Source organism: Musa acuminata, chromosome BXJ3-8 (genome assembly GCF_036884655.1).
Source record: "Musa acuminata AAA Group cultivar baxijiao chromosome BXJ3-8, Cavendish_Baxijiao_AAA, whole genome shotgun sequence".
NCBI classification, from domain to species: domain Eukaryota; kingdom Viridiplantae; phylum Streptophyta; class Magnoliopsida; order Zingiberales; family Musaceae; genus Musa; species Musa acuminata.
In genome coordinates, this window is record NC_088356.1 from 35,561,195 (window position 1) to 35,588,261 (window position 27,067).

Below are 27,067 nucleotides of genomic sequence, written 5' to 3' on the forward strand. Positions count from 1 at the left end.
TTGCGTCCTCCCTCCCCTTTGTGCACGTCGCGGACGGCGTATCGATGACCGGAGCCCATTGCGCGCCCCGAAACCTATCGAACGATCTCGGAATCGCCATCGTCGGATCTCTCCGATGCCCACGAGGCCGACCGGGTACCGGACACGGCAAGCGCGCGCCGAAACCATCCGGACTTTTTCGAACGAACTCGGAATCGCTATTGCGGCCCCATTCTGGAAAGCTCTCTCCGAGCCCCACGAGACTGACTACGTAGCGGTCACGGCAAATTCCGAGGCCCAAAACCATCGCCTCGGAGGTCGACGGGAGAGGTTTTGGCCGCTCGGGGCGCAAAAAGGAGTGCAACACGAGGACTTCCCAGGGGGTCACCCATCCTAGAACCATATCTGATCATTGCATGTTTACGAAGAAATTTTTAGATGATGATTTCATTATTCTCCTGCTATACGTTAACGATATATTTATTGTTGGCCATAATGCTGGAAGAATCGAAAAGCGAAAAGGAGAGTTAAGCAAGTCTTTTGGCCGCTCGGGGCGCAAAAAGGAGTGCAACACAAGGACTTCCGAGGGGGTCACCCATCCTAGTACTACTCTCGCCCAAGCACGCTTAATTTCGGAGTTCTGATGGGATCCGGTGCTTTAGTGCTGGTATGATCGCACTCGTTTTGTTTGCGTCCTCCCTCCCCTTTGTGCACGTCGCGGACGGCGTATCGACGACCGGAGCCCATTGCGCGCCCCGAAACCTCTCGAACGATCTCGGAATCGCCATCGTCGGATCTCTCCGATGCCCACGAGGCCGACCGCATACCGGACACGGCAAGCGCGCGCCGAAACCATCCGGACTTTCTCGAACGAACTCGGAATCGCTATTGCGGCCCCATTCCGGAAAGCTCTCTCCGAGCCCCACGAGATTGACTGCGTAGCGGTCACGGCAAATTCCGAGGCCCAAAACCATCGCCTCGGAGGTCGACGGGAGAGGTTTTGGCCGCTCGGGGCGCAAAAAGGAGTGCAACACGAGGACTTCCCAGGGGGTCACCCATCCTAGAACCATATCTGATCATTGCATGTTTACGAAGAAATTTTTAGATGATGATTTCATTATTCTCCTGCTATACGTTAACGATATATTTATTGTTGGCCATAATGCTGGAAGAATCGAAAAGCGTCAAGGAGAGTTAAGCAAGTCTTTTGGCCGCTCGGGGCTCAAAAAGGAGTGCAACACGATGACTTCCCAGGGGGTCACCCATCCTAGTACTACTCTCGCCCAAGCACGCTTTACTTCGGAGTTCTGATGGGATCCGGTGCTTTAGTGCTGGTATGATCGCACTCGTTTTGTTTGCGTCCTCCCTCCCCTTTGTGCACGTCGCGGACGGCGTATCGACGACCGGAGCCCATTGCGCGCCCTGAAACCTCCCGAACGATCTCGGAATCACCATCGACGGATCTCTCCGATGCCCACGAGGCCGACCGCGTACCGGACACGGCTAGCGCGCGCCGAAACCATCCGGACTTTCTCGAACGAACTCGGAATCGCTATTGCGGCCCCATTCCGGAAAGCTCTCTCCGAGCCCCACGAGACTAACTGAGTAGCGGTCACGGCAAATTCCGAGGCCCAAAACCATCGCCTCGGAGGTCGACGGGAGAGGTTTTGGCCGCTCGGGGCGCAAAAAGGAGTGCAACACGAGGACTTCCCAGGGGGTCACCCATCCTAGAACCATATCTGATCATTGCATGTTTACGAAGAAATTTTTAGATGATGATTTCATTATTCTCCTGCTATACGTTAACGATATATTTATTGTTGGCCATAATGCTGGAAGAATCGAAAAGCGAAAAGGAGAGTTAAGCAAGTCTTTTGGCCGCTCGGGGCGCAAAAAGGAGTGCAACACAAGGACTTCCGAGGGGGTCACCCATCCTAGTACTACTCTCGCCCAAGCACGCTTAATTTCGGAGTTCTGATGGGATCCGGTGCTTTAGTGCTGGTATGATCGCACTCGTTTTGTTTGCGTCCTCCCTCCCCTTTGTGCACGTCGCGGACGGCGTATCGACGACCGGAGCCCATTGCGCGCCCCGAAACCTATCGAACGATCTCGGAATCGCCATCGTCGGATCTCTCCGATGCCCACGAGGCCGACCGGGTACCGGACACGGCAAGCGCGCGCCGAAACCATCCGGACTTTTTCGAACGAACTCGGAATCGCTATTGCGGCCCCATTCTGGAAAGCTCTCTCCGAGCCCCACGAGACTGACTACGTAGCGGTCACGGCAAATTCCGAGGCCCAAAACTATCGCCTCGGAGGTCGACGGGAGAGGTTTTGGCCGCTCGGGGCGCAAAAAGGAGTGCAACACGAGGACTTCCCAGGGGGTCACCCATCCTAGAACCATATCTGATCATTGCATGTTTACGAAGAAATTTTTAGATGATGATTTCATTATTCTCCTGCTATACGTTAACGATATATTTATTGTTGGCCATAATGCTGGAAGAATCGAAAAGCGAAAAGGAGAGTTAAGCAAGTCTTTTGGCCGCTCGGGGCGCAAAAAGGAGTGCAACACAAGGACTTCCGAGGGGGTCACCCATCCTAGTACTACTCTCGCCCAAGCACGCTTAATTTCGGAGTTCTGATGGGATCCGGTGCTTTAGTGCTGGTATGATCGCACTCGTTTTGTTTGCGTCCTCCCTCCCCTTTGTGCACGTCGCGGACGGCGTATCGACGACCGGAGCCCATTGCGCGCCCCGAAACCTCTCGAACGATCTCGGAATCGCCATCGTCGGATCTCTCCGATGCCCACGAGGCCGACCGCATACCGGACACGGCAAGCGCGCGCCGAAACCATCCGGACTTTCTCGAACGAACTCGGAATCGCTATTGCGGCCCCATTCCGGAAAGCTCTCTCCGAGCCCCACGAGACTGACTGCGTAGCGGTCACGGCAAATTCCGAGGCCCAAAACCATCGCCTCGGAGGTCGACGGGAGAGGTTTTGGCCGCTCGGGGCGCAAAAAGGAGTGCAACACGAGGACTTCCCAGGGGGTCACCCATCCTAGAACCATATCTGATCATTGCATGTTTACGAAGAAATTTTTAGATGATGATTTCATTATTCTCCTGCTATACGTTAACGATATATTTATTGTTGGCCATAATGCTGGAAGAATCGAAAAGCGTCAAGGAGAGTTAAGCAAGTCTTTTGGCCGCTCGGGGCGCAAAAAGGAGTGCAACACGATGACTTCCCAGGGGGTCACCCATCCTAGTACTACTCTCGCCCAAGCACGCTTTACTTCGGAGTTCTGATGGGATCCGGTGCTTTAGTGCTGGTATGATCGCACTCGTTTTGTTTGCGTCCTCCCTCCCCTTTGTGCACGTCGCGGACGGCGTATCGATGACCGGAGCCCATTGCGCGCCCCGAAACCTATCGAACGATCTCGGAATCGCCATCGTCGGATCTCTCCGATGCCCACGAGGCCGACCGGGTACCGGACACGGCAAGCGCGCGCCGAAACCATCCGGACTTTTTCGAACGAACTCGGAATCGCTATTGCGGCCCCATTCTGGAAAGCTCTCTCCGAGCCCCACGAGACTGACTACGTAGCGGTCACGGCAAATTCCGAGGCCCAAAACCATCGCCTCGGAGGTCGACGGGAGAGGTTTTGGCCGCTCGGGGCGCAAAAAGGAGTGCAACACGAGGACTTCCCAGGGGGTCACCCACCCTAGAACCATATCTGATCATTGCATGTTTACGAAGAAATTTTTAGATGATGATTTCATTATTCTCCTGCTATACGTTAACGATATATTTTTTGTTGGCCATAATGCTGGAAGAATCGAAAAGCGAAAAGGAGAGTTAAGCAAGTCTTTTGGCCGCTCGGGGCGCAAAAAGGAGTGCAACACAAGGACTTCCGAGGGGGTCACCCATCCTAGTACTACTCTCGCCCAAGCACGCTTAATTTCGGAGTTCTGATGGGATCCGGTGCTTTAGTGCTGGTATGATCGCACTCGTTTTGTTTGCGTCCTCCCTCCCCTTTGTGCACGTCGCGGACGGCGTATCGACGACCGGAGCCCATTGCGCGCCCCGAAACCTCTCGAACGATCTCGGAATCGCCATCGTCGGATCTCTCCGATGCCCACGAGGCCGACCGCATACCGGACACGGCAAGCGCGCGCCGAAACCATCCGGACTTTCTCGAACGAACTCGGAATCGCTATTGTGGCCCCATTCCGGAAAGCTCTCTCCGAGCCCCACGAGATTGACTGCGTAGCGGTCACGGCAAATACCGAGGCCCAAAACCATCACCTCGGAGGTCGACGGGAGAGGTTTTGGCCGCTCGGGGCGCAAAAAGGAGTGCAACACGAGGACTTCCCAGGGGGTCACCCATCCTAGAACCATATCTGATCATTGCATGTTTACGAAGAAATTTTTAGATGATGATTTCATTATTCTCCTGCTATACGTTAACGATATATCTATTGTTGGCCATAATGCTGGAAGAATCGAAAAGCGTCAAGGAGAGTTAAGCAAGTCTTTTGGCCGCTCGGGGCGCAAAAAGGAGTGCAACACGATGACTTCCCAGGGGGTCACCCATCCTAGTACTACTCTCGCCCAAGCACGCTTTACTTCGGAGTTCTGATGGGATCCGGTGCTTTAGTGCTGGTATGATCGCACTCGTTTTGTTTGCGTCCTCCCTCCCCTTTGTGCACGTCGCGGACGGCGTATCGACGACCGGAGCCCATTGCGCGCCCCGAAACCTCCCGAACGATCTTGGAATCGCCATCGACGGATCTCTCCGATGCCCACGAGGCCGACCGCGTACCGGACACGGCTAGCGCGCGCCGAAACCATCCGGACTTTCTCGAACGAACTCGGAATCGCTATTGCGGCCCCATTCCGGAAAGCTCTCTCCGAGCCCCACGAGACTGACTGCGTAGCGGTCACGGCAAATTCCGAGGCCCAAAACCATCGCCTCGGAGGTCGACGGGAGAGGTTTTGGCCGCTCGGGGCGCAAAAAGGAGTGCAACACGAGGACTTCCCAGGGGGTCACCCATCCTAGAACCATATCTGATCATTGCATGTTTACGAAGAAATTTTTAGATGATGATTTCATTATTCTCCTGCTATACGTTAACGATATATTTATTGTTGGCCATAATGCTGGAAGAATCGAAAAGCGTCAAGGAGAGTTAAGCAAGTCTTTTGGCCGCTCGGGGCGCAAAAAGGAGTGCAACACGATGACTTCCCAGGGGGTCACCCATCCTAGTACTACTCTCGCCCAAGCACGCTTTACTTCGGAGTTCTGATGGGATCCGGTGCTTTAGTGCTGGTATGATCGCACTCATTTTGTTTGCGTCCTCCCTCCCCTTTGTGCACGTCGCGGACGGCGTATCGATGACCGGAGTCCATTGCGCGCCCCGAAACCTATCGAACGATCTCGGAATCGCCATCGTCGGATCTCTCCGATGCCCACGAGGCCGACCGGGTACCGGACACGGCAAGCGCGCGCCGAAACCATCCGGACTTTTTCGAACGAACTCGGAATCGCTATTGCGGCCCCATTCTGGAAAGCTCTCTCCGAGCCCCACGAGACTGACTACGTAGCGGTCACGGCAAATTCTGAGGCCCAAAACTATCGCCTCGGAGGTCGACGGGAGAGGTTTTGGCCGCTCGGGGCGCAAAAAGGAGTGCAACACGAGGACTTCCCAGGGGGTCACCCATCCTAGAACCATATCTGATCATTGCATGTTTACGAAGAAATTTTTAGATGATGATTTCATTATTCTCCTGCTATACGTTAACGATATATTTATTGTTGGCCATAATGCTGGAAGAATCGAAAAGCGAAAAGGAGAGTTAAGCAAGTCTTTTGGCCGCTCGGGGCGCAAAAAGGAGTGCAACACAAGGACTTCCGAGGGGGTCACCCATCCTAGTACTACTCTCGCCCAAGCACGCTTAATTTCGGAGTTCTGATGGGATCCGGTGCTTTAGTGCTGGTATGATCGCACTCGTTTTGTTTGCGTCCTCCCTCCCCTTTGTGCACGTCGCGGACGGCGTATCGACGACCGGAGCCCATTGCGCGCCCCGAAACCTCTCGAACGATCTCGGAATCGCCATCGTCGGATCTCTCCGATGCCCACGAGGCCGACCGCATACCGGACACGGCAAGCGCGCGCCGAAACCATCCGGACTTTCTCGAACGAACTCGGAATCGCTATTGCGGCCCCATTCCGAAAAGCTCTCTCCGAGCCCCACGAGACTGACTGCGTAGCGGTCACGGCAAATTCCGAGGCCCAAAACCATCGCCTCGGAGGTCGACGGGAGAGGTTTTGGCCGCTCGGGGCGCAAAAAGGAGTGCAACACGAGGACTTCCCAGGGGGTCACCCATCCTAGAACCATATCTGATCATTGCATGTTTACGAAGAAATTTTTAGATGATGATTTCATTATTCTCCTGCTATACGTTAACGATATATTTATTGTTGGCCATAATGCTGGAAGAATCGAAAAGCGTCAAGGAGAGTTAAGCAAGTCTTTTGGCCGCTCGGGGCGCAAAAAGGAGTGCAACACGATGACTTCCCAGGGGGTCACCCATCCTAGTACTACTCTCACCCAAGCACGCTTTACTTCGGAGTTCTGATGGGATCCGGTGCTTTAGTGCTGGTATGATCGCACTCGTTTTGTTTGCGTCCTCCCTCCCCTTTGTGCACGTCGCGGACGGCGTATCGACGACCGGAGCCCATTGCGCGCCCCGAAACCTCCCGAACGATCTTGGAATCGCCATCGACGGATCTCTCCGATGCCCACGAGGCCGACCGCGTACCGGACACGGCTAGCGCACGCCGAAACCATCCGGACTTTCTCGAACGAACTCGGAATCGCTATTGCGGCCCCATTCCGGAAAGCTCTCTCCGAGCCCCACGAGACTGACTGCGTAGCGGTCACGGCAAATTCCGAGGCCCAAAACCATCGCCTCGGAGGTCGACGGGAGAGGTTTTGGCCGCTCGGGGCGCAAAAAGGAGTGCAACACGAGGACTTCCCAGGGGGTCACCCATCCTAGAACCATATCTGATCATTGCATGTTTACGAAGAAATTTTTAGATGATGATTTCATTATTCTCCTGCTATACGTTAACGATATATTTATTGTTGGCCATAATGCTGGAAGAATCGAAAAGCGTAAAGGAGAGTTAAGCAAGTCTTTTGGCCGCTCGGGGCGCAAAAAGGTGTGCAACACAAGGACTTGCCAGGGGGTCACACATCCTAGTACTAATCTCGCCCAAGCACGCTTAACTTCAAAGTTCTGATGGGATCCGGTGCTTTAGTGCTGGTATGATCGCACTCGTTTTGTTTGCGTCCTCCCTCCCCTTTGTGCACGTCGCGGACAGCGTATCGACGACCGGAGCCCATTGCGCGCCCCGAAACCTCTCGAACGATCTCGGAATCACCATCGTCGGATCTCTCCGATGCCCACCAGGCCAACCGCATACCGGACACGGCAAGCGCGCGCCGAAACCATCCGGACTTTCTCGAACGAACTCGGAATCGCTATTGCGGCCCCATTCCGGAAAGCTCTTTCCGAGCCCCACGGGATTGACTGCGTAGCGGTCACGGCAAATTCCGAGGCCCAAAACCATCGCCTCGGAGGTCGACGGGAGAGGTTTTGGCCGCTCGGGGCGCAAAAAGGAGTGCAACACGAGGACTTCCCAGGGGGTCACCCATCCTAGAACCATATCTGATCATTGCATGTTTACGAAGAAATTTTTAGATGATGATTTCATTATTCTCCTGCTATACGTTAACGATATATTTATTGTTGGCCATAATGCTGGAAGAATCGAAAAGCGTAAAGGAGAGTTAAGCAAGTCTTTTGGCCGCTCGGGGCGCAAAAAGGTGTGCAACACAAGGACTTGCCAGGGGGTCACCCATCCTAGTACTACTCTAGCCCAAGCACGCTTAACTTCGGAGTTCTGATGGGATCCGGTGCTTTAGTGCTGGTATGATCGCACTCATTTTGTTTGCGTCCTCCCTCCCCTTTGTGCACGTCGCGGACGGCGTATCGACGACCGGAGCCCATTGCGTGCCCCGAAACCTCTCGAACGATCTCGGAATCACCATCGTCGGATCTCTCCGATGCCCACGAGGCCGACCGCGTACCGGACACGGCAAGCGCGCGCCGAAACCATCCGGACTTTCTCGAACGAACTCGGAATCGCTATTGCGGCCCCATTCCGGAAAGCTCTCTCCGAGCCCCACGAGACTGACTGCGTAGCGGTCACGGCAAATTCCGAGGCCCAAAACCATCGCCTCGGAGGTCGACGGGAGAGGTTTTGGCCGCTCGGGGCGCAAAAAGGAGTGCAACACGAGGACTTCCCAGGGGGTCACCCATCCTAGAACCATATCTGATCATTGCATGTTTACGAAGAAATTTTTAGATGATGATTTCATTATTCTCCTGCTATACGTTAATGATATATTTATTGTTGGCCATAATGCTGGAAGAATCGAAAAGCGTAAAGGAGAGTTAAGCAAGTCTTTTGGCCGCTCGTGTAATATCTCTCACTTTTGAAAATTATTAATAAAGATTTATTTATAAAATCGGAGGACCTATATGTAAATATGAAAATTTCAAGGACTAAACTGTTAAGTTGTAAAAAGAAGAAAATAATGAAAACCGAAAACTTCGGTTTTATCCCACCGCCTCCCACGCTCTCTCTGTTTCTTCGAGAAACAGAGAGAAGCGGTGGGGCGTGGGGAGAAGAAGAAGAGAAGTAGAGGGAGAAGAGAAGAAGAGGGAAAAGAAGAGAGGAAGAAGAGGGAGAAGAGAAGGAAAGAAGAAGTAGAAGAGGGGGAAGATGGAGAGGAGAAAGAGAGGCAGCTGCAGCAGCTAGGGCTGCAGCACCTCTGTTTCCCGCAGGTGGAAACAGAGGAGACGTGTGGGGTGTCGGGTAGGAGAAGAGCAGAAGAAGAAGAAGAGGAAGAGAAGAAGAAGAGGAAGCAGGAGAAGAGGTTGTGATACCTCTGTTCCCTGCAGAGGAAACAGAGGAGAGGGTGTGTGTGACGCCGGGAAGAAGAAGGGGAGGAAGGAGAAGAAGAGAAGAAGAAGAAAGGAAGGAGAAGGAAGAGGAGAAGGGAAAGAAGTAGCTGCGGCTGCGGCTGTGGCAGCTGCAGCTATGGCAGGGAAAGAGGAAGAGAAAGGAAGAAGGGAAGGAGAGGAAGAAGGGAAGGGAAAGAAGGGGCTGCGGCTGCAGCGATGGCAGCTGCAGTTGGAAGAGAAGAAGGAGAGGAAGATGAGCAGGGGAGGGTGGCAGCTGCAGCTATGGCAGGGAAAGAGGAAGAGAAAGGAAGAAGGGAAGGAGAGGAAGAAGAGAAGGGAAAGAAGGGGCTGCGGCTGCAGCGATGGCAGCTGCAGTTGGAAGAGAAGAAGGAGAGGAAGATGAGCAGGGGAGGAAGAAGAGGCTGTGGCCGTGGCTGAGGCTGCGACTGCAGCAGTGCAGCTGGGAGAGAAGGGAGGAAGGAAGGTAGTGCGGTGGAAGGGGCTGCGATTGTAGCAGCGGCAGCGGCGACGATTGTGGCAGCTGCGTTTGGGAAAGAAAAAGAAGGAATGAGAGTAAGGGAGAGCAGGTGACTGTGCCTCGATGTTCGACACGTGGTGTAGTTGCGAAGAAAGGAAGAAAACGAGAGCACAAAACGAAACAGAGAGAGGACACGGAGGAAAAGTAGAAGGATTTGGGCTGGCACCTTCTTTGGATCTTCGGATCGAAATCTTTGAAAGGCAAGTGTTCTAACCTTTTCTATTGCAAGCTTTCTAATCTTTTCTCTTGCAAGTATCCTGATCGTTCCTCACTGCCATTTTTATCTCTACATTTGCTTTGAATATGAGGAACTTTGAATTGTTCTAGCCTTGCATTTGATATATCTCCTGTTTAGACGTAACGATTCGAATCTGTGCAACTTCTGAGATTCTGACCTTTTGATACCGAGCTGCCTATAAGTCTTTGTTGGAAACTCTGATTTGTTCAAAACTGATTTCATTGGAAACTAGACCCGTAGACCTTTCCTTGATATATGGATTGAAAGATTTGGAATCCAAACACCTGTCCAGTTATCTGTTGAATATGACATTATGAATTCTGCCAACAGAGATTTTGTTCTACGACACTTGCTTACCAAATTATTTGTAACTCTCTCTGTTGGACAGTTCAATTCATATGAAGCCTGTCTTATCTGAAAGTATCATCCAATGATTATTTCTGAGTAAATTAGAGCACGATTGATAGTTTGAATCATTTGTTCAATGTGCCTTCTGTATTCTGCCAGAAATCGAGCTTTGGTCGATTTCTCATATTCTGGTTTCATTCCTTTGGAAATTGATATCCTTTAGCTTTCTTATTCAATTGAGCTTTATATTACTGCTTTGAATTCTTGTATGCTCTTGTCCTTAAAATTATCGCATTCTTGAAAACTGTTGTGTAACGTTTATGCTATATCGTATTGACTCATATAGGCACATGTATATCCTATTGTTCCGCATTTGCTTTCGATATGTGCCTATTCCAGTTTCATTCCTTTGGACATTGAATTCATCAAATCTTCTTATTGAATTGAGTTATATGTGATTGCTTGGATTCCATATGTGCCCTTGCTTTCAATTCCTTTCAAATCTGAATATACTTGTGAAAGATTATTGCTTACTTCGGATTGACTCGTAAAGGCACATGTACGCTTTGTTGTTCCGCGTGTGCTTCCGATATATGCTACTTATTGTTGAAACTGCCCTTTTGTACTCTGGTGTGTGGGATTGTCTGGACCTTTGCCAGAAATGGTAAAGGGTATGCGCTGATTTGCCCGCTTTGTGGGGTCCCGCTATGTGGGATATTCTGGTATGCGCTGATTTGCCCGCTTTGTGGGGTCCTGCTATGTGGGATATTGCTTAGAGCCTGCGTTGCTCTGCCGGCCCCCTTTGACTTCACCTAGACGTGGGTGGATGGAGCTCCCAGACGTGGGAGACTTTTGTCAGGTGGTCATTCAGAAATGGATGAATCACATTCTGACTGAGATCCCACTACACCTTCTGTATGTTTGATATGATATCCAGAGCTTTGGTTATGTGTTTCTGTACATGCTTTGGATAAGATTGATATGTTTGCAACGTCAAAGACGACGTTTGAGCTTTTGTACGGTATTTGTTATTGATATGCTCTGAAATGTTTCATCCACTATTGATTGTTAGGATCGAGAGCACTAAGAGGGGGGGGGGTGAATTAGTGCAGCGGATATCTTTTAGCGATTAAAAACAAAAGCTGCGTTCGTTCGATAAAAATCAGTTTTGAAGCAAAAGCCGACTCAAAGATAACTTATGACTAAGTGCAGTTTACGTCTAAACGTAGTTTACGTCTAAACACAATTTACGTTTAAATGCAGTTTGCGTCTAAACGCAGTTTTACGTCTAAACGCAGATTTACGTCTAAACGCAGATTTACGTCCAAACTCAGTTTACGTCTAAAACGTAGTTTTACGTTTAAACATAGTTTACGTCTAAACGCAGTTTTACGTCTAAAATGCAGATTTACGTCTAAACGCAGATTTACGTCTAAACGCAGTTTGCGTCTAAGCGCATTTTGCGTCTAAACACAGTTTGCGTCTAAGCGCAGTTTACGTTTAAATGCAGCTTACATCTAAACGCAGTTTGCGTCTAAACGCAGTTTGCGTCTAAGCGCAGTTTGCGTCTAAACGCAGTTTGCGTCTAAACGCAGATGACAGTTTGCAGTTCTAAATGAAATCAAGACGTAAACGTAAACTGCACAGAACCTTGTTCGTAAAAGCGCAGAAGACAGTTTGCAGTTGTAAATGAAATCAAGACGTGAACGTAAACTGCACAGAACCTTGTCCGTAAAAAAGGCGTAGAAGATAGTTTGCAGTTGTAAGTGAAATCAAGACGTAAACATAAACTGCACAGAACTCATTCGTAAAAGCGCAGAGAGACAGTTTGCAGTTTGTAGATGGAATCAAGACGTAAACGTAAACTGCACAGAATTCGTTCGTAAAAGCGCAGAGAGCAGTTTGCAGTTTGTAAATGGAATTAAGATGTGAACGTAAACTGCACAGAACTCGTTTGTAAAAGCGCAGAGAGCAGTAGCTATGTAGGAGGTTTGCAGTAATGATAAAGTGCTCAAAATAAACGCAAACCAGAGATTTAGAGTGGTTCGGTCAGTCTTGACCTACTCCACTTTTGGCTTCCTCCACCGGCGAGGTCACCGACGTCAACTAGGAGCCTTCCTTCAATAGGCGAAGGCCAACTACCCTCTTACAGATTCACTCCTTTTGACGGGCTCAGGAGACAACCCTTACAAATGTTTTCTCTCCTCTCTTTACAACTCAAACTTGAAGAACAAAAGGAGGAGGAAAACTAGCAGTTTTGAGCTCTAAGAACCACTGAAAAGATCAAGATTTCGGCTTTAGTTCTTACTCTTTCAGTGCTGAATGGGTGGGGAATTTATAGGCCCCAACCCAATTCAAATTTGGAGCTCAAAACAATCAAATCCCGGAATTCTGGGATCAGGCGGTTGCACCTCTTGACTGGAGAGGTTGCACCGCCTGGCAGAGCTCGAAGACTGAGCTCAGGCGGTGCCACCTCTTGACAGAGGCGGTTGCACCTCTCTGCCAGAGCTCGAAGACTGAGCTCAGGCGGTGCCACCTCTCTGTCAGGGAGGTTGCACCGCCCAGTCTAGCTCGAAGACTGAGCTCAAGCGGTGCCACCTCCCGGCTGGGGCGGTTGCACCTCCCAGCCTCGTTGGAAGACTTAGCCTGGGCGGTGCTACCTCCTGGCTGGGGCGGTGCCACCTCTTTTACTATTTCAGCTCACTTGGTTTGGCTCCAAACTTGGCCCAAACCAGTCCGAACTTGGGCCTAATTGGCCCCTACTTGGGTTATAGGATTAACACCTAATCCTAACCCTAATTAATGTGCTAACTATGATTTTAAAGACATTTTCTAAGCTATTACAAAGTCCGCAAGTCAAGACTTCTTCTAGCGAGCTTTCGGCAAACTTCCGGCGGTCTTCCGATGAACTCTCGGAAACCATTCTACGGACTCCTGGCAAGCTCCTAGACTTCACGATTTGATCTTAGCGAGTTCCAACGAGCTTCTTCGGCAAGCTCCGATCTTTCTCGGCAAGCTCCGCGAACTTCCAACGAACCTTCCGGCGAGCTTCCGAAAATCCTTCGGCAAGCTCCCAACTCATTCTCGGCTAGTTCCGGTAGCATTCCCGATGAACCTTCGGACTTCCGTCGAACTCTCGAACTTGCAACAAATCCTTCGCGCTTGACTCCGACACTTTGTTTCGCTTTATGTCTTCATCGTTATCATAGTTAATCCTGCACAATTAAAGCAAAACTTCGATCGAGACAATTAATCCTAAGCAATTAACCAAGTTGTCCGGCATGTCATTGGTCCCTCGACGCTTCGTCTGATTCTTCGGCGCATCGTCCTCTCCTGTGGCTTATTGCCCAATCGGCCAGTTGACTTCGCAACTCCGATATCCTTGGCACAATACCCGCTCTTCTTGGCCCGATGCCCGAGTCCACGACCCGAAGCCTTCTGTCGATACGTCGACCGATCCACTGGCCCGACGTCCAATCTTCTGACATGTTCCTCCGGCACAACATGATGTTCCTGCTTTAATTGTCTCATCCTGATCAAAGCATCCTGCGTCACTCAAAACGCAGATTAAATCATAAACATATATCAAGTAGTTTCATCATTAAAATACGAGACTCAACAATCTCCCCCTTTTTGATGATGACAACTACTTGATGACGGAGTTAAACTTAACTCCCGGAGTTTAAACAAACTCCCCCTATCAATATGCCATATTGATAGAACTTTGAATTCAAACTGAATTCAAGTCATTGCAATATTCATCATGAATACTTGCAACACGTCAACATGAACTTATGCATAAACTTATGCATAACATGTCATGTCATCAACATACTTCTCCCCCTTTGTCATCAACAAAAAGGAGAAGTATCACAATCAAGTGTTTGTGATATTGGTTCAACTCATTGCATGAAAAACATATTATCAAGTTTTATCATCATGCAGTTTTGAAGCCAGAAAATTTAGCAAATGTTACATCATGCTTAGAATATTCAGGCTATCAAGTTTTAGATATGCAAGTTTTACAGCATACAAGATAGCACTTTTAGAACATGCAAGCTAGCAATTTAGAGATATTCAAGAAAGCAACTCTTGCTTCTTGAGATATGCAAATTTGTCAAGTTTTGCTAGATGTGCAAGTTAGCATTTTTGCCTCTTGAGATAGGCAAGATAGCACATTTGCTTCTTTTGAGATAGCAACTTTTCGCTTCTCTTTAGACTACAAGCTAGCAATTTTTTTTACGATATATAAGTTAGCAAAAACTTCGAAAACAAATGCAAGATAACTTTCTTGTGTAGGCTCATGATTATTGCTTCCTATTGTAATGTGCAGGTTGCAAGTCTTGCTTCTTGAGATATTCAAGATGGTGATGTTCAAGAAGACAACTTTTGCTTCTTGAAATAAGCAAGTTAGCAATCTTTGCTACTTAAGATAGGCAAGCTAGCAATCAAGTTTTTGCATCTTCTTGACTTGTGCAAGCTAGCTATCTCCCCCTTTGTCATTGTCAAAAAGAAAGGAAGAATACAGTTTTGTAGTTCTTTTTCCTTTTACAACGATTTCAAAATCATGACAAAGGATGAATAATCAAGTTATGAATGTCAAGACAATTTTTCATCATGAATATTTTATCATTGCATTATCATAAGTTGAAGTATTACATGCATAATATCATATCATCATTCATAATTACATTAATGTTTCAATATAGCAATTTCTTCTCAAAATGTGTAACTTAGCACTCATCATGATTTACATCATATGCAATACATCACATCATAATTAGAAAGCACAAGTATTGCATGCATAATTGCAAATCATAAATGTTTCATATCATGATGGTATAAATTTTGTCAAATTATATCCTACCATGCATGATCAATAACTCCTCATTTGTATTTCATGCATTATTTCATTTCATCTCATAAGGAATATCAAGAAAAGTTATTGGATGAGGAGATAAATATTTTATGAATACACGGAATTGTATAAAAATCATATCATAAGTGTTTCGTGTATTCATATTATCACATGAAGCATATTATCATTTTTGAGATTCATAACATGAATAACGTTATTACTATTTCATCAAAATCAATTTTGAGATTCACACAATATCATGAAATCATTAATCTCGATAAGATGGGAAAAGCATTTTCTTTTTAAGTGATTCTTTTAACACATCATAAAAAACTCCTTCATAACTCAAGTGATTTACAAGATATCATAAATGAATTTATCACTTGTATTTCATCAAAATAGAGAACTCTAGAGATAGAAAATGATTGAAGCATTTAACATGATTGAAGCATGATTCATATTTAAAGTGTATCTTATGTCGTAAATACGAATCAAGCATTTGTAAAATCTAAGATCATCCTCAAAATTACATTCAATAAATTCATATATGACAAGCATAGATTTATTGAAAAATCAATAAGATAGAGGATTATATTTCAAGTGTTTATCAATTGTAGCATTTCATCACATGGTAAGATATCAATGCGTAAAATTACGATACAAGTTCTTGATATCTTAACGCATGATGCAAACATGGCATAATGCAAATTTGGCAATCATATCAATTCATATATTTCTCCCCTTTTTTTAAGTGTTTCATCTTAAGTGATCGATTTCATGTTAGCATGCCTTTTCATTTATGTCAAATGAAAACATGCATCAACGTTTAGGATTGTAAAATGAATTTCATCATAAAACCATCAATCACAAAAATCATCATGTAAAACTTTTAAAATCTCATGCATAAAATCGTCAAATCATAGTATCAAAACTTTAATATTTTCATTGCAACATTAAGCAAGGTTTCATTGAACTTAATTTTGAATGATTCTTATAAATGCCTAAAACATCTTTAGCTTTAATTTATATAATTGACTTTATAATAGCATGCTCAAATCTTTATTCTTATGTCAAAACCATACATCATCTCTAATCAAAGACAATAAAAAATATCAAAAAGCCATGTATCGTCATTGAAAAGCAATATGAAAATCATCAAAATATACATTCTTGCTTTTCAAGCAAATTAATAAGATTAATCTCACAAGGTGTACAATCATTAGATTTTTATCTTGCATTAACATAAGACATGTAGTTTTCATTATCATTTTCAAAATTACAAGCATGATCATATTTTTACATTTTCATTATTAATATAATTTTTAAGAAAATTTAAAGAAAAATGCATCATGAAAAGCATCATGTAATTTCGAAGTAAATTAAAGGCATTTTGATTACCTCAGCGTCGAAAGGCGTAAAGGCGTAGTTTGCCACCTCGCCTTTGTTGATTTTCTCCTCGTCTTCGGAGGAGCTCGATTCATCCCAATTTTTATTCTTCTTCTTGCGTTCAAAGCAAGTAGTTCCGTTCTTTTTATTTTTTAATTTTTGTTTCATTTGTAGTTTAAGTTCACCATCACTTGAGCTTATGCTCGAGTGGTCTTCAAATGTTCTATGTCCCAAATCCTTCCTGTTCTTTGGAAGGTGGTTCTCAAGTTCTTCACGTGCATTGCACGTCATTTCATATGTGATCAATGAACCAATTAGTTCTTCAAGTGGAAATTGGTTCAAGTTTTTCGATTCTTGAATAGCAGTTACTTTTGAATCCCAAGTTTTAGAAAGTGAGCGCAAAACTTTGTTAACTAGTTCAAAATCCGAAAAGCTTTTACCAAGTGATTTTAAACCATTGACGACATCCGTAAAACGGGTGTACATGTCAACAACGGTTTCGCTTGGTTTCATATGAAAAAGCTCGAAATCATGCAGTAAAATATTAACTTTCGAGTCTTTGACTCTACTAGTTCCCTCGTGCGTGATTTCAAGAGTGCCCCAAATATCGAAAGCCGTTTCGCACAAAGAAACCCGATTGAACTCATTTTTGTCCAAAGCGCAAAATAAGGCATTCATAGCCTTTGCGTTTAAGGAGAAATACTTCTTCTCCAAATCCGACCATTCGTTCGTCGGTTTAGAGGGAAGTTGAAAACTGTTTTCAACGATATTCCATAAATCCAGATTTAGAGAAATCAAGAAAACTCTCATTCGAGTTTTCCAATAAGTATAGTCCAATCCGTTAAAGAACGGTGGACGAAAGACCGAAAAGCCCTCTTGAAGAGCCATTTCTCTCGGGTGTAAATCCGAAATGAGAAATACACCGCTCTGATACCAATTGTTAGGATCGAGAGCACTAAGAGGGGGGGGGTGAATTAGTGCAGCGGATATCTTTTAGCGATTAAAAACAAAAGCTGCGTTCGTTCGATAAAAATCAGTTTTGAAGCAAAAGCCGACTCAAAGATAACTTATGACTAAGTGCAGTTTACGTCTAAACGTAGTTTACGTCTAAACACAATTTACGTTTAAATGCAGTTTGCGTCTAAACGCAGTTTTACGTCTAAACGCAGATTTACGTCTAAACGCAGATTTACGTCTAAACGCAGATTTACGTCCAAACTCAGTTTACGTCTAAAACGCAGTTTTACGTTTAAACGTAGTTTACGTCTAAACGTAGTTTTACGTCTAAAATGCAGATTTATGTCTAAACACAGATTTACGTCTAAACGCAGATTTACGTCTAAACGCAGTTTGCGTCTAAGCGCATTTTGCGTCTAAACACAGTTTGCGTCTAAGCGCAGTTTACGTCTAAACGCAGCTTACGTCTAAACGCAGTTTGCGTCTAAACGCAGTTTGCGTCTAAGCGCAGTTTACGTCTAAACGCAGTTTGCGTCTAAACGTAGTTTGCGTCTAAACGCAGATGATAGTTTGTAGTTCTAAATGAAATCAAGACGTAAACGTAAACTGCACAGAACCTTGTTCGTAAAAGCGCAGAAGACAGTTTGCAGTTGTAAATGAAATCAAGACGTGAACGTAAACTGCACAGAACCTTGTCCGTAAAAAAGGCGCAGAAGATAGTTTGCAGTTGTAAGTGAAATCAAGACGTAAACGTAAACTGCACAGAACTCATTCGTAAAAGCGCAGAGAGACAGTTTGCAGTTTGTAGATGGAATCAAAACGTAAACGTAAACTGCACAGAATTCGGTCGTAAAAGCGCAGAGAGCAGTTTGCAGTTTGTAAATGGAATTAAGATGTGAACGTAAACTGCACAGAACTCGTTCGTAAAAGCGCAGAGAGCAGTAGCTATGTAGGAGGTTTGCAGTAATGATAAAGTGCTCAAAATAAACGCAAACCAGAGATTTAGAGTGGTTCGGTCAGTCTTGACCTACTCCACTTTTGGCTTCCTCCACCGGCGAGGTCACCGACGTCAACTAGGAGCCTTCCTTCAATAGGCGAAGGCCAACTACCCTCTTACAGATTCACTCCTTTTGACGGGCTCAGGAGACAACCCTTACAAATGTTTTATCTCCTCTCTTTACAACTCAAACTTGAAGAACAAAAGGAGGAGGAAAACTAGCAGTTTTGAGCTCTAAGAACCACTGAAAAGATCAAGATTTCGGCTTTAGTTCTTACTCTTTCAGTGCTGAATAGGTGGGGAATTTATAGGCCCCAACCCAATTCAAATTTAGAGCTCAAAACAATCAAATCCCGGAATTCTGGGATCAGGCGGTTGCACCTCTTGACTGGAGAGGTTGCACCGCCTGGCAGAGCTCGAAGACTGAGCTCAGGTGGTGCCACCTCTTAACAGAGGCGGTTGCACCTCTCTGCCAGAGCTCGAAGACTGAGCTCAGGCGGTGCCACCTCTTTGTCAGGGAGGTTGCACCGCCCAGTCTTGCTCGAAGACTGAGCTCAGGCGGTGCCACCTCCCGGCTGGGGCGGTTGCACCTCCCAGCCTCGTTGGAAGACTTAGCCTGGGCGGTGCTACCTCCTGGCTGGGGCGGTGCCACCTCTTTTACTATTTCAGCTCACTTGGTTTGGCTCCAAACTTGGCCCAAACCAGTCCGAACTTGGGCCTAATTGGCCCCTACTTGGGTTATAGGATTAACACCTAATCCTAACCCTAATTAATGTGCTAACTATGATTTTAAAGACATTTTCTAAGCTATTACAAAGTCCGCAAGTCAAGACTTCTTCTAGCGAGCTTTCGGCAAACTTCCGGCGGTCTTCCGATGAACTCTCGGAAACCATTCTGCGGACTCCTGGCAAGCTCCTAGACTTCACGATTTGATCTTAGCGAGTTCCAACGAGCTTCTTCGGCAAGCTCCGATCTTTCTCGGCGAGCTCCGCGAACTTCCAACGAACCTTCCGGCGAGCTTCCAAAAATCCTTCGGCAAGCTCCCAACTCATTCTCGGCTAGTTCCGGTAGCATTCCCGATGAACCTTCGGACTTCCGTCGAACTCTCGAACTTGCAACAAATCCTTCGCGCTTGACTCCGACACTTTGTTTTGCTTTATGTCTTCATCGTTATCATAGTTAATCCTGCACAATTAAAGCAAAACTTCGATCGAGACAATTAATCCTAAGCAATTAACCAAGTTGTCCGGCATGTCATTGGTCCCTCGACGCTTCGTCTGATTCTTCGGCGCATCGTCCTCTCCTGCGACCTATTGCCCAATCGGCCAGTTGACTTCGCAACTCCGATATCCTTGGCATAATACCCGCTCTTCTTGGCCCGATGCCCGAGTCCACGACCCGAAGCCTTCTGTCGATACGTCGACCGATCCACTAGCCCGACGTCCAATCTTCTGACATGTTCCTCCAGCACAACATGATGTTCCTGCTTTAATTGTCTCATCCTGATCAAAGCATCCTGCGTCACTCAAAACGCAGATTAAATCATAAACATATATCAAGTAGTTTCATCATCAAAATACGAGACTCAACATTGATATGTTTCGAAATGTTCCATATGTCGTTGATATGCTCCGGAACATTTCATACGCCATTGATATGCTCCAAATACTTTGTGCTCCATTTGCTATGAACTGATATGTTCTGAAATGTCATATCTGCCATTGATATGCTCCAATTACTCTGTGCTCCATTTGCTATGAACTGATATGTTCTGAAATGTCCTATCTGCCATTGATATGCTCCAATTACTCTGTGCTCCATTCGGTATGGATCAAATATGTTTTGAATGACATGATACGTATGATTTGGTATCTATTAAGATGGTATCCTTGAGAATTCTTGTATTCTGCCTTGCATTATGATACCTTACTTGTTTCAAACCGTTCCTTTTGTTCTGAATATGCTTTGTCACTTGCTGAGCCGTTTTTGGCTCACTCCGTTGTTATATAAATCTTTCAGGTCAGCTTGTCACTCTTCGAGATGTTTGATTTGGGCTGAGGCAGTGGATAGCTATTCAGAATAATGGGCAAGTCTGGTTGGTTATTACGATATTGTTGTATAAGTATGTCTTGTATGTAATGAAATGTTGTCGATGAACCGAAATGGATATACTGTGTAAAAGTGTTAGAAGATCTCTCTTATTTGGAATTTCGGAATGTTAAGTCTAATTTATGATGATATGAACTTGTGGTGAATAGTTGGAGTTCTGATTGTATAATTTATTTAGCTTGTGGATTTATAAATGTTGTTCATGTTTGTCAAGTTGGCTTGGGTTGTCATAAATGTGAATTATCAAGTGATGTGATATATGATTTTAAAATGCACAGGTTTTATGGATGTGAATTTGAATAGAATGTTTTTCAGTGTCCTCAAACGTTAGTTTGGATCCTGGATTGATCCGTGATGAAAATTTTAAAAAATCATGGATATTTTGAGGGGCGTGACAGAGGTGGTATCAGAGCATTGTTTGAGGATTACTGAAATATTTGATATGTTGATGTGCAAAATATATTGAGGTCTAATGAACTATAGTGATCGGTGGAAATTTTCTTTGATGCATTTTAGGAATCTGGGATGACGAGGACATTTGGTCCTCCTATTTCATTTGTTTCTGATTAATTAAGAGGAATGAAAGGATTGATTTGGGATATTGAATCAGAGTGGCGCAGCAGAAGCATGGTGGACCTAATTTCATTGGTGGCAGAAAAATGGATGATGCGAATAAAGAAGATATTCGATGTACAAAATTGTTCTCATGATCAAACGATTTCTTTTGCCACCTTATATTGGAAGTAGAGGCTGATTATTATTGGCAACAATGAAAAGAATTTTTGGAGATATGTGGCAAGAATGATAAGGATAAGTTTAGCAATAAAAATATGATTGGAAATGAATCAGAAAGTAATAACAAGAGGGTCAAGACCTTTGGATTTGAAATGGGAAGTCATCACAAAAGACTCAATCATGTGTGAATTATAAGTTAAATTATGAAACAAATTTGTGTTTCGAGTGATTGGAGTCTATTTTGCTTGTAGAAAGTTGGATCATAAAATAAAAGACTGCCCTTTGAACAATAAGAAAGAGTCACTGCCTCATAAATCATCAGCCCATGTCAGAGTGTATGCTATCACTGAATATGATTCTGAAACTTATGAATTAGTGGTCAAAGGTATTATGCATGTTTATGAAAGAATGCAAATATTTGTTTGACCATGGGTCCCATCTATGATTTGATTCGGAATATTTTGCCTATCACTTGGGTATTCAACCTAGACCACTACATTATGTGCTATATGTAAGTACAATCATTGGAGATTCTTTGATAACGAACTTGAATCTGGTCCTCTTGTCTGATTTTTGTTGGAGAACTTGAACTTTTGCTGATTTAGTTCTCCTAGAGATTTGGAGTTATGATATTATACTTGGTATGGATTGGCTATCTTCTTATCATACCAGTATGGATTGGTATATAACCAATGATCACTTTTTGCATATTTGATCAGCCGATCTTTTATTTTGAGAGTATTGGACATTATTTATCTCCTTGCCTAATGTATCCCAGGATGACTTGTTTGGATTATCTCCAAATGTGATCTTGCTTTTGATTTGGTCCTTGGGACAATCAGCTGGGAGAGAAGGGAGGAAGGAAGGTAGTGCGGTGGAAGGGGCTGCGATTGTAGCAGCGGCAGCGGCGACAGTTGTGGCAGCTGCGTTTGGGAAAGAAAAAGAAGGAATGAGAGTAAGGGAGAGCAGGTGACTGTGCCTCGATGTTCGACACGTGGTGTAGTTGCGAAGAAAGGAAGAAAACGAGAGCACAAAACGAAACAGAGAGAGGACACGGAGGAAAAGTAGAAGGATTTGGGCTGGCACCTTCTTTGGATCTTCGGATCGAAATCTTTGAAAGGCAAGTGTTCTAACCTTTTCTATTGCAAGCTTTCTAATCTTTTCTCTTGCAAGTATCCTGATCGTTCCTCACTGCCATTTTTATCTCTACATTTGCTTTGAATATGAGGAACTTTGAATTATTCTAGCCTTGCATTTGATATATCTCCTGTTTAGACGTAACGATTCGAATCTGTGCAACTTCTGAGATTCTGACCTTTTGATACCGAGCTGCCTATAAGTCTTTGTTGGAAACTCTGATTTGTTCAAAACTGATTTCATTGGAAACTAGACCCGTAGACCTTTCCTTGATATATGGATTAAAAGATTTGGAATCCAAACACCTGTCCAGTTATCTGTTGAATATGACATTATGAATTCTGCCAACAGAGATTTTGTTCTACGACACTTGCTTACCAAATTATTTGTAACTCTCTCTGTTGGACAGTTCAATTCATATGAAGCCTGTCTTATCTGAAAGTATCATCCAATGATTATTTCTGAGTAAATTGGAGCACGATTGATAGTTTGAATCATTTGTTCAATGTGCCTTCTGTATTCTGCCAGAAATCGAGCTTTGGTAGATTTCTCATATTCTGGTTTCATTCCTTTGGAAATTGATATCCTTTAGCTTTCTTATTCAATTGAGCTTTATATTACTGCTTTGAATTCTTGTATGCTCTTGTCCTTAAAATTATCGCATTCTTGAAAACTGTTGTGTAACGTTTATGCTATATCGTATTGACTCATATAGGCACATGTATATCCTATTGTTCCGCATTTGCTTTCGATATGTGCCTATTCCAGTTTCATTCCTTTGGACATTGAATTCATCAAATCTTCTTATTGAATTGAGTTATATGTGATTGCTTGGATTCCATATGTGCCCTTGCTTTCAATTCCTTTCAAATCTGAATATACTTGTGAAAGATTATTGCTTACTTCGGATTGACTCGTAAAGGCACATGTACGCTTTGTTGTTCCGCGTGTGCTTCCGATATATGCTACTTATTGTTGAAACTGCCCTTTTGTACTCTGGTGTGTGGGATTGTCTGAACCTTTGCCAGAAATGGTAAAGGGTATGCGCTGATTTGCCCGCTTTGTGGGGTCCCGCTATGTGGGATATTCTGGTATGCGCTGATTTGCCCGCTTTGTGGGGTCCCGCTATGTGGGATATTGCTTAGAGCCTGCGTTGCTCTGCCGGCCCCCTTTGACTTCACCTAGACGTGGGTGGATGGAGCTCCCAGACGTGGGAGACTTTTGTCAGGTGGTCATTCAGAAATGGATGAATCACATTCTGACTGAGATCCCACTACACCTTCTGTATGTTTGATATGATATCCAGAGCTTTAGTTATGTGTTTCTGTACATGCTTTGGATAAGATTGATATGTTTGCAACGTCAAAGACGACGTTTGAGCTTCTGTACGGTATTTGTTATTGATATGCTCTAAAATGTTTCATCCACTATTGATATGTTTCGAAATGTTCCATATGTCGTTGATATGCTCCGGAACATTTCATACGCCATTGATATGCTCCAAATACTTTGTGCTCCATTGCTATGAACTGATATGTTCTGAAATGTCCTATCTGCCATTGATATGCTCCAATTACTCTGTGCTCCATTTGCTATGAACTGATATGTTCTGAAATGTCCTATCTGTCATTGATATGCTCCAATTACTCTGTGCTCCATTCGGTATGGATCAAATATGTTTTGAATGACATGATACGTATGATTTGGTATCTATTAAGATGGTATCCTTGAGAATTCTTGTATTCTGCCTTGCATTATGATACCTTACTTGTTTCAAACCGTTCCTTTTGTTCTGAATATGCTTTGTCACTTGCTGAGCCGTTTTTTGCTCACTCCGTTGTTATATAAATCTTTCAGGTCAGCTTGTCACTCTTCGAGATGTTTGATTTGGGCTGAGGCAGTGGATAGCTATTCAGAATAATGGGCAAGTCTGGTTGGTTATTACGATATTGTTGTATAAGTATGTCTTGTATGTAATGAAATGTTGTCGATGAACCGAAATGGATATACTGTGTAAAAGTGTTAGAAGATCTCTCTTATTTGGAATTTCGGAATGTTAAGTCTAATTTATGATGATATGAACTTGTGGTGAATAGTTGGAGTTCTGATTGTATAATTTATCGACGACCGGAGCCCATTGCGCGCCCCGAAACCTCTCGAACGATCTCGGAATCGCCATCGTCGGATCTCTCCGATGCCCACGAGGCCGACCGCGTACCGGACACGGCTAGCGCGCGCCGAAACCATCCGGACTTTCTCGAACGAACTCGGAATCGCTATTGCGGCCCCATTCCGGAAAGCTCTCTCTGAGCCCCACGAGACTGACTGCGTAGCGGTCACGGCAAATTCCGAGGCCCAAAACCATCGCCTCGGAGGTCGACAGGAGAGGTTTTGGCCGCTCGGGGCGCAAAAAGGAGTGCAACACGAGGACTTCCCAGGGGGTCACCCATCCTAGAACCATATCTGATCATTGCATGTTTACGAAGAAATTTTTAGATGATGATTTCATTATTCTCATGCTATACGTTAACGATATATTTATTGTTGGCCATAATGCTGGAAGAATCGAAAAGCGTAAAGGAGAGTTAAGCAAGTCTTTTGGCCGCTCGGGGAGCAAAGAGGAGTGCAACACGAGGACTTCCCAGGGGGTCACCCATCCTAGTACTACTCTCGCCCAAGCACGCTTAACTTCGGAGTTCTGATGGGATCCGGTGCTTTAGTGCTGGTATGATCGCACTCGTTTTGTTTGCGTCCTCCCTCCCCTTTGTGCACGTCGCGGACGGCGTATCGACGACCGGAGCCCATTGCGCGCCCCGAAACCTCTCGAACGATCTCGGAATCGCCATCGTCGGATCTCTCCGATGCCCACGAGGCCGACCACGTACCGGACACGGCTAGCGCGCGCCGAAGCCATCCGGACTTTCTCGAACGAACTCGGAATCGCTATTGCGGCCCCATTCCGGAAAGCTCTCTCCGAGCCCCACGAGACTGACTGCGTAGCGGTCACGGCAAATTCCGAGGCCCAAAACCATCGCCTCGGAGGTCGATGGAAGAGGTTTTGGCCGCTCGGGGCGCAAAAAGGAGTGCAACACGAGGACTTCCCAGGGGGTCACCCATCCTAGAACCATATCTGATCATTGCATGTTTACGAAGAAATTTTTAGATGATGATTTCATTATTCTCCTGCTATACATTAACGATATATTTATTGTTGGCCATAAGCGTAAAGGAGAGTTAATCAAGTCTTTTGGCCGCTCGGGGCGCAAAAAGGAGTGCAACAAGAGGACTTCCCAGGGGGTCACCCATCCTAGTACTACTCTCGCCCAAGCACGCTTAACTTCGGAGTTCTGATGGGATCCGATGCTTTAGTGCTGGTATGATCGCACTCGTTTTGTTTGCGTCCTCCCTCCCCTTTGTGCACGTCGCGGACGGCGTATCGACGACCGGAGCCCATTGCGCGCCCCGAAACCTCTCGAACGATCTCGGAATCGCCATCGTCGGATCTCTCCGATGCCCACGAGGCCGACCGCGTACCGGACACGGCAAGCGCGCGCCGAAACCATCCAGACTTTCTCGAACGAACTCGGAATCGCTATTGCGGCCCCATTCCGAAAAGCTCTCTCCGAGCCCCACGAGACTGACTGCGTAGCGGTCACGGCAAATTCCGAGGCCCAAAACCATCGCCTCGGAGGTCGACGGGAGAGGTTTTGGCCGCTCGGGGCGCAAAAAGGAGTGCAACACGAGGACTTCCCAAGGGGTCACCCATCCTAGAACCATATCTGATCATTGCATGTTTACGAAGAAATTTTTAGATGATGATTTCATTATTCTCCTGCTATACATTAACGATATATTTATTGTTGGCCATAAGCATAAAGGAGAGTTAAGCAAGTCTTTTGGCCGCTCGGGGCGCAAAAAGGAGTGCAACACGACGACTTCCCAGGGGGTCACCCATCCTAGTACTACTCTCGCCCAAGCACGCTTAACTTCGGAGTTCTGATGGGATCCGGTGCTTTAGTGCTGGTATGATCGCACTCGTTTTGTTTGCGTCCTCCCTCCCCTTTATGCACGTCGCGGACGGCATATCGACGACCGGAGCCCATTGCGCGCCCCGAAACCTCTCGAACGATCTCGTAATCGCCATCGTCGGATCTCTCCGATGCCCACGAGGCCGACCGCGTACCGGACACGGCAAGCGCGCGCCGAAACCATCCGGACTTTCTCGAACGAACTCGGAATCGCTATTGCGGCCCCATTCCGGAAAGCTCTCTCCGAGCCCCACGAGACTGAATGCGTAGCGGTCACGGCAAATTCCGAGGCCCAAAACCATCGCCTCGGATGTCGACGGGAGAGGTTTTCGCCGCTCGGGGCGCAAAAAGGAGTGCAACACGAGGACTTCCCAGGGGGTCACCCATCCTAGAACCATATCTGATCATTGCATGTTTGCGAAGAAATTTTTAGATGATGATTTCATTATTCTCCTACTATACGTTAACGATATATTTATTGTTGGCCATAATGCTGGAAGAATCAAAAAGCGTAAAGGAGAGTTAAGCAAGTCTTTTGGCCGCTCTGGGCGCAAAAAGGAGTGCAACACGAGGACTTCCCAGGGGGTCACCCATCCTAGTACTACTCTCGCCCAAGCACGCTTGACTTCGGAGTTCTGATGGGATCCGGTGCTTTAGTGCTGGTATGATCGCACTCGTTTTATTTGCGTCCTCCCTCCCCTTTGTGCACGTCG

General features: G+C 45.8%; 16 non-coding genes across 16 annotated transcripts; all 16 read right to left on the minus strand.

Annotated features, from left to right (window-relative positions):
- Nucleotides 1-541: 541 nt before the first annotated feature.
- LOC135647369 (5S ribosomal RNA) lies at nt 542-660 on the minus strand. The gene has a single exon (XR_010500108.1). It is a non-coding gene; the product is annotated as a 5S ribosomal RNA (ribosomal RNA).
- A 548-nt stretch (nt 661-1,208) lies between these two features.
- LOC135647261 (5S ribosomal RNA) lies at nt 1,209-1,327 on the minus strand. The gene has a single exon (XR_010500002.1). It is a non-coding gene; the product is annotated as a 5S ribosomal RNA (ribosomal RNA).
- Nucleotides 1,328-1,875: 548 nt separating this feature from the next.
- LOC135647370 (5S ribosomal RNA) lies at nt 1,876-1,994 on the minus strand. Its single transcript, XR_010500109.1, has one exon. It is a non-coding gene; the product is annotated as a 5S ribosomal RNA (ribosomal RNA).
- Nucleotides 1,995-2,542: 548 nt separating this feature from the next.
- Nucleotides 2,543-2,661, minus strand: LOC135647371 (5S ribosomal RNA). The gene has a single exon (XR_010500110.1). It is a non-coding gene; the product is annotated as a 5S ribosomal RNA (ribosomal RNA).
- Nucleotides 2,662-3,209: 548 nt separating this feature from the next.
- On the minus strand, nt 3,210-3,328 carry LOC135647262 (5S ribosomal RNA). Its single transcript, XR_010500003.1, has one exon. It is a non-coding gene; the product is annotated as a 5S ribosomal RNA (ribosomal RNA).
- A 548-nt stretch (nt 3,329-3,876) lies between these two features.
- Nucleotides 3,877-3,995, minus strand: LOC135647372 (5S ribosomal RNA). Its single transcript, XR_010500111.1, has one exon. It is a non-coding gene; the product is annotated as a 5S ribosomal RNA (ribosomal RNA).
- Nucleotides 3,996-4,543: 548 nt separating this feature from the next.
- Nucleotides 4,544-4,662, minus strand: LOC135647263 (5S ribosomal RNA). The gene has a single exon (XR_010500004.1). It is a non-coding gene; the product is annotated as a 5S ribosomal RNA (ribosomal RNA).
- Nucleotides 4,663-5,210: 548 nt separating this feature from the next.
- On the minus strand, nt 5,211-5,329 carry LOC135647264 (5S ribosomal RNA). Its single transcript, XR_010500005.1, has one exon. It is a non-coding gene; the product is annotated as a 5S ribosomal RNA (ribosomal RNA).
- A 548-nt stretch (nt 5,330-5,877) lies between these two features.
- LOC135647374 (5S ribosomal RNA) lies at nt 5,878-5,996 on the minus strand. Its single transcript, XR_010500113.1, has one exon. It is a non-coding gene; the product is annotated as a 5S ribosomal RNA (ribosomal RNA).
- A 548-nt stretch (nt 5,997-6,544) lies between these two features.
- LOC135647465 (5S ribosomal RNA) lies at nt 6,545-6,663 on the minus strand. The gene has a single exon (XR_010500202.1). It is a non-coding gene; the product is annotated as a 5S ribosomal RNA (ribosomal RNA).
- A 548-nt stretch (nt 6,664-7,211) lies between these two features.
- On the minus strand, nt 7,212-7,330 carry LOC135647735 (5S ribosomal RNA). Its single transcript, XR_010500464.1, has one exon. It is a non-coding gene; the product is annotated as a 5S ribosomal RNA (ribosomal RNA).
- A 548-nt stretch (nt 7,331-7,878) lies between these two features.
- Nucleotides 7,879-7,997, minus strand: LOC135647502 (5S ribosomal RNA). Its single transcript, XR_010500239.1, has one exon. It is a non-coding gene; the product is annotated as a 5S ribosomal RNA (ribosomal RNA).
- A 16,949-nt stretch (nt 7,998-24,946) lies between these two features.
- On the minus strand, nt 24,947-25,065 carry LOC135648068 (5S ribosomal RNA). The gene has a single exon (XR_010500760.1). It is a non-coding gene; the product is annotated as a 5S ribosomal RNA (ribosomal RNA).
- Nucleotides 25,066-25,595: 530 nt separating this feature from the next.
- On the minus strand, nt 25,596-25,714 carry LOC135647358 (5S ribosomal RNA). The gene has a single exon (XR_010500097.1). It is a non-coding gene; the product is annotated as a 5S ribosomal RNA (ribosomal RNA).
- A 530-nt stretch (nt 25,715-26,244) lies between these two features.
- On the minus strand, nt 26,245-26,363 carry LOC135646550 (5S ribosomal RNA). The gene has a single exon (XR_010499297.1). It is a non-coding gene; the product is annotated as a 5S ribosomal RNA (ribosomal RNA).
- A 548-nt stretch (nt 26,364-26,911) lies between these two features.
- Nucleotides 26,912-27,030, minus strand: LOC135648173 (5S ribosomal RNA). The gene has a single exon (XR_010500862.1). It is a non-coding gene; the product is annotated as a 5S ribosomal RNA (ribosomal RNA).
- Nucleotides 27,031-27,067: the final 37 nt, after the last annotated feature.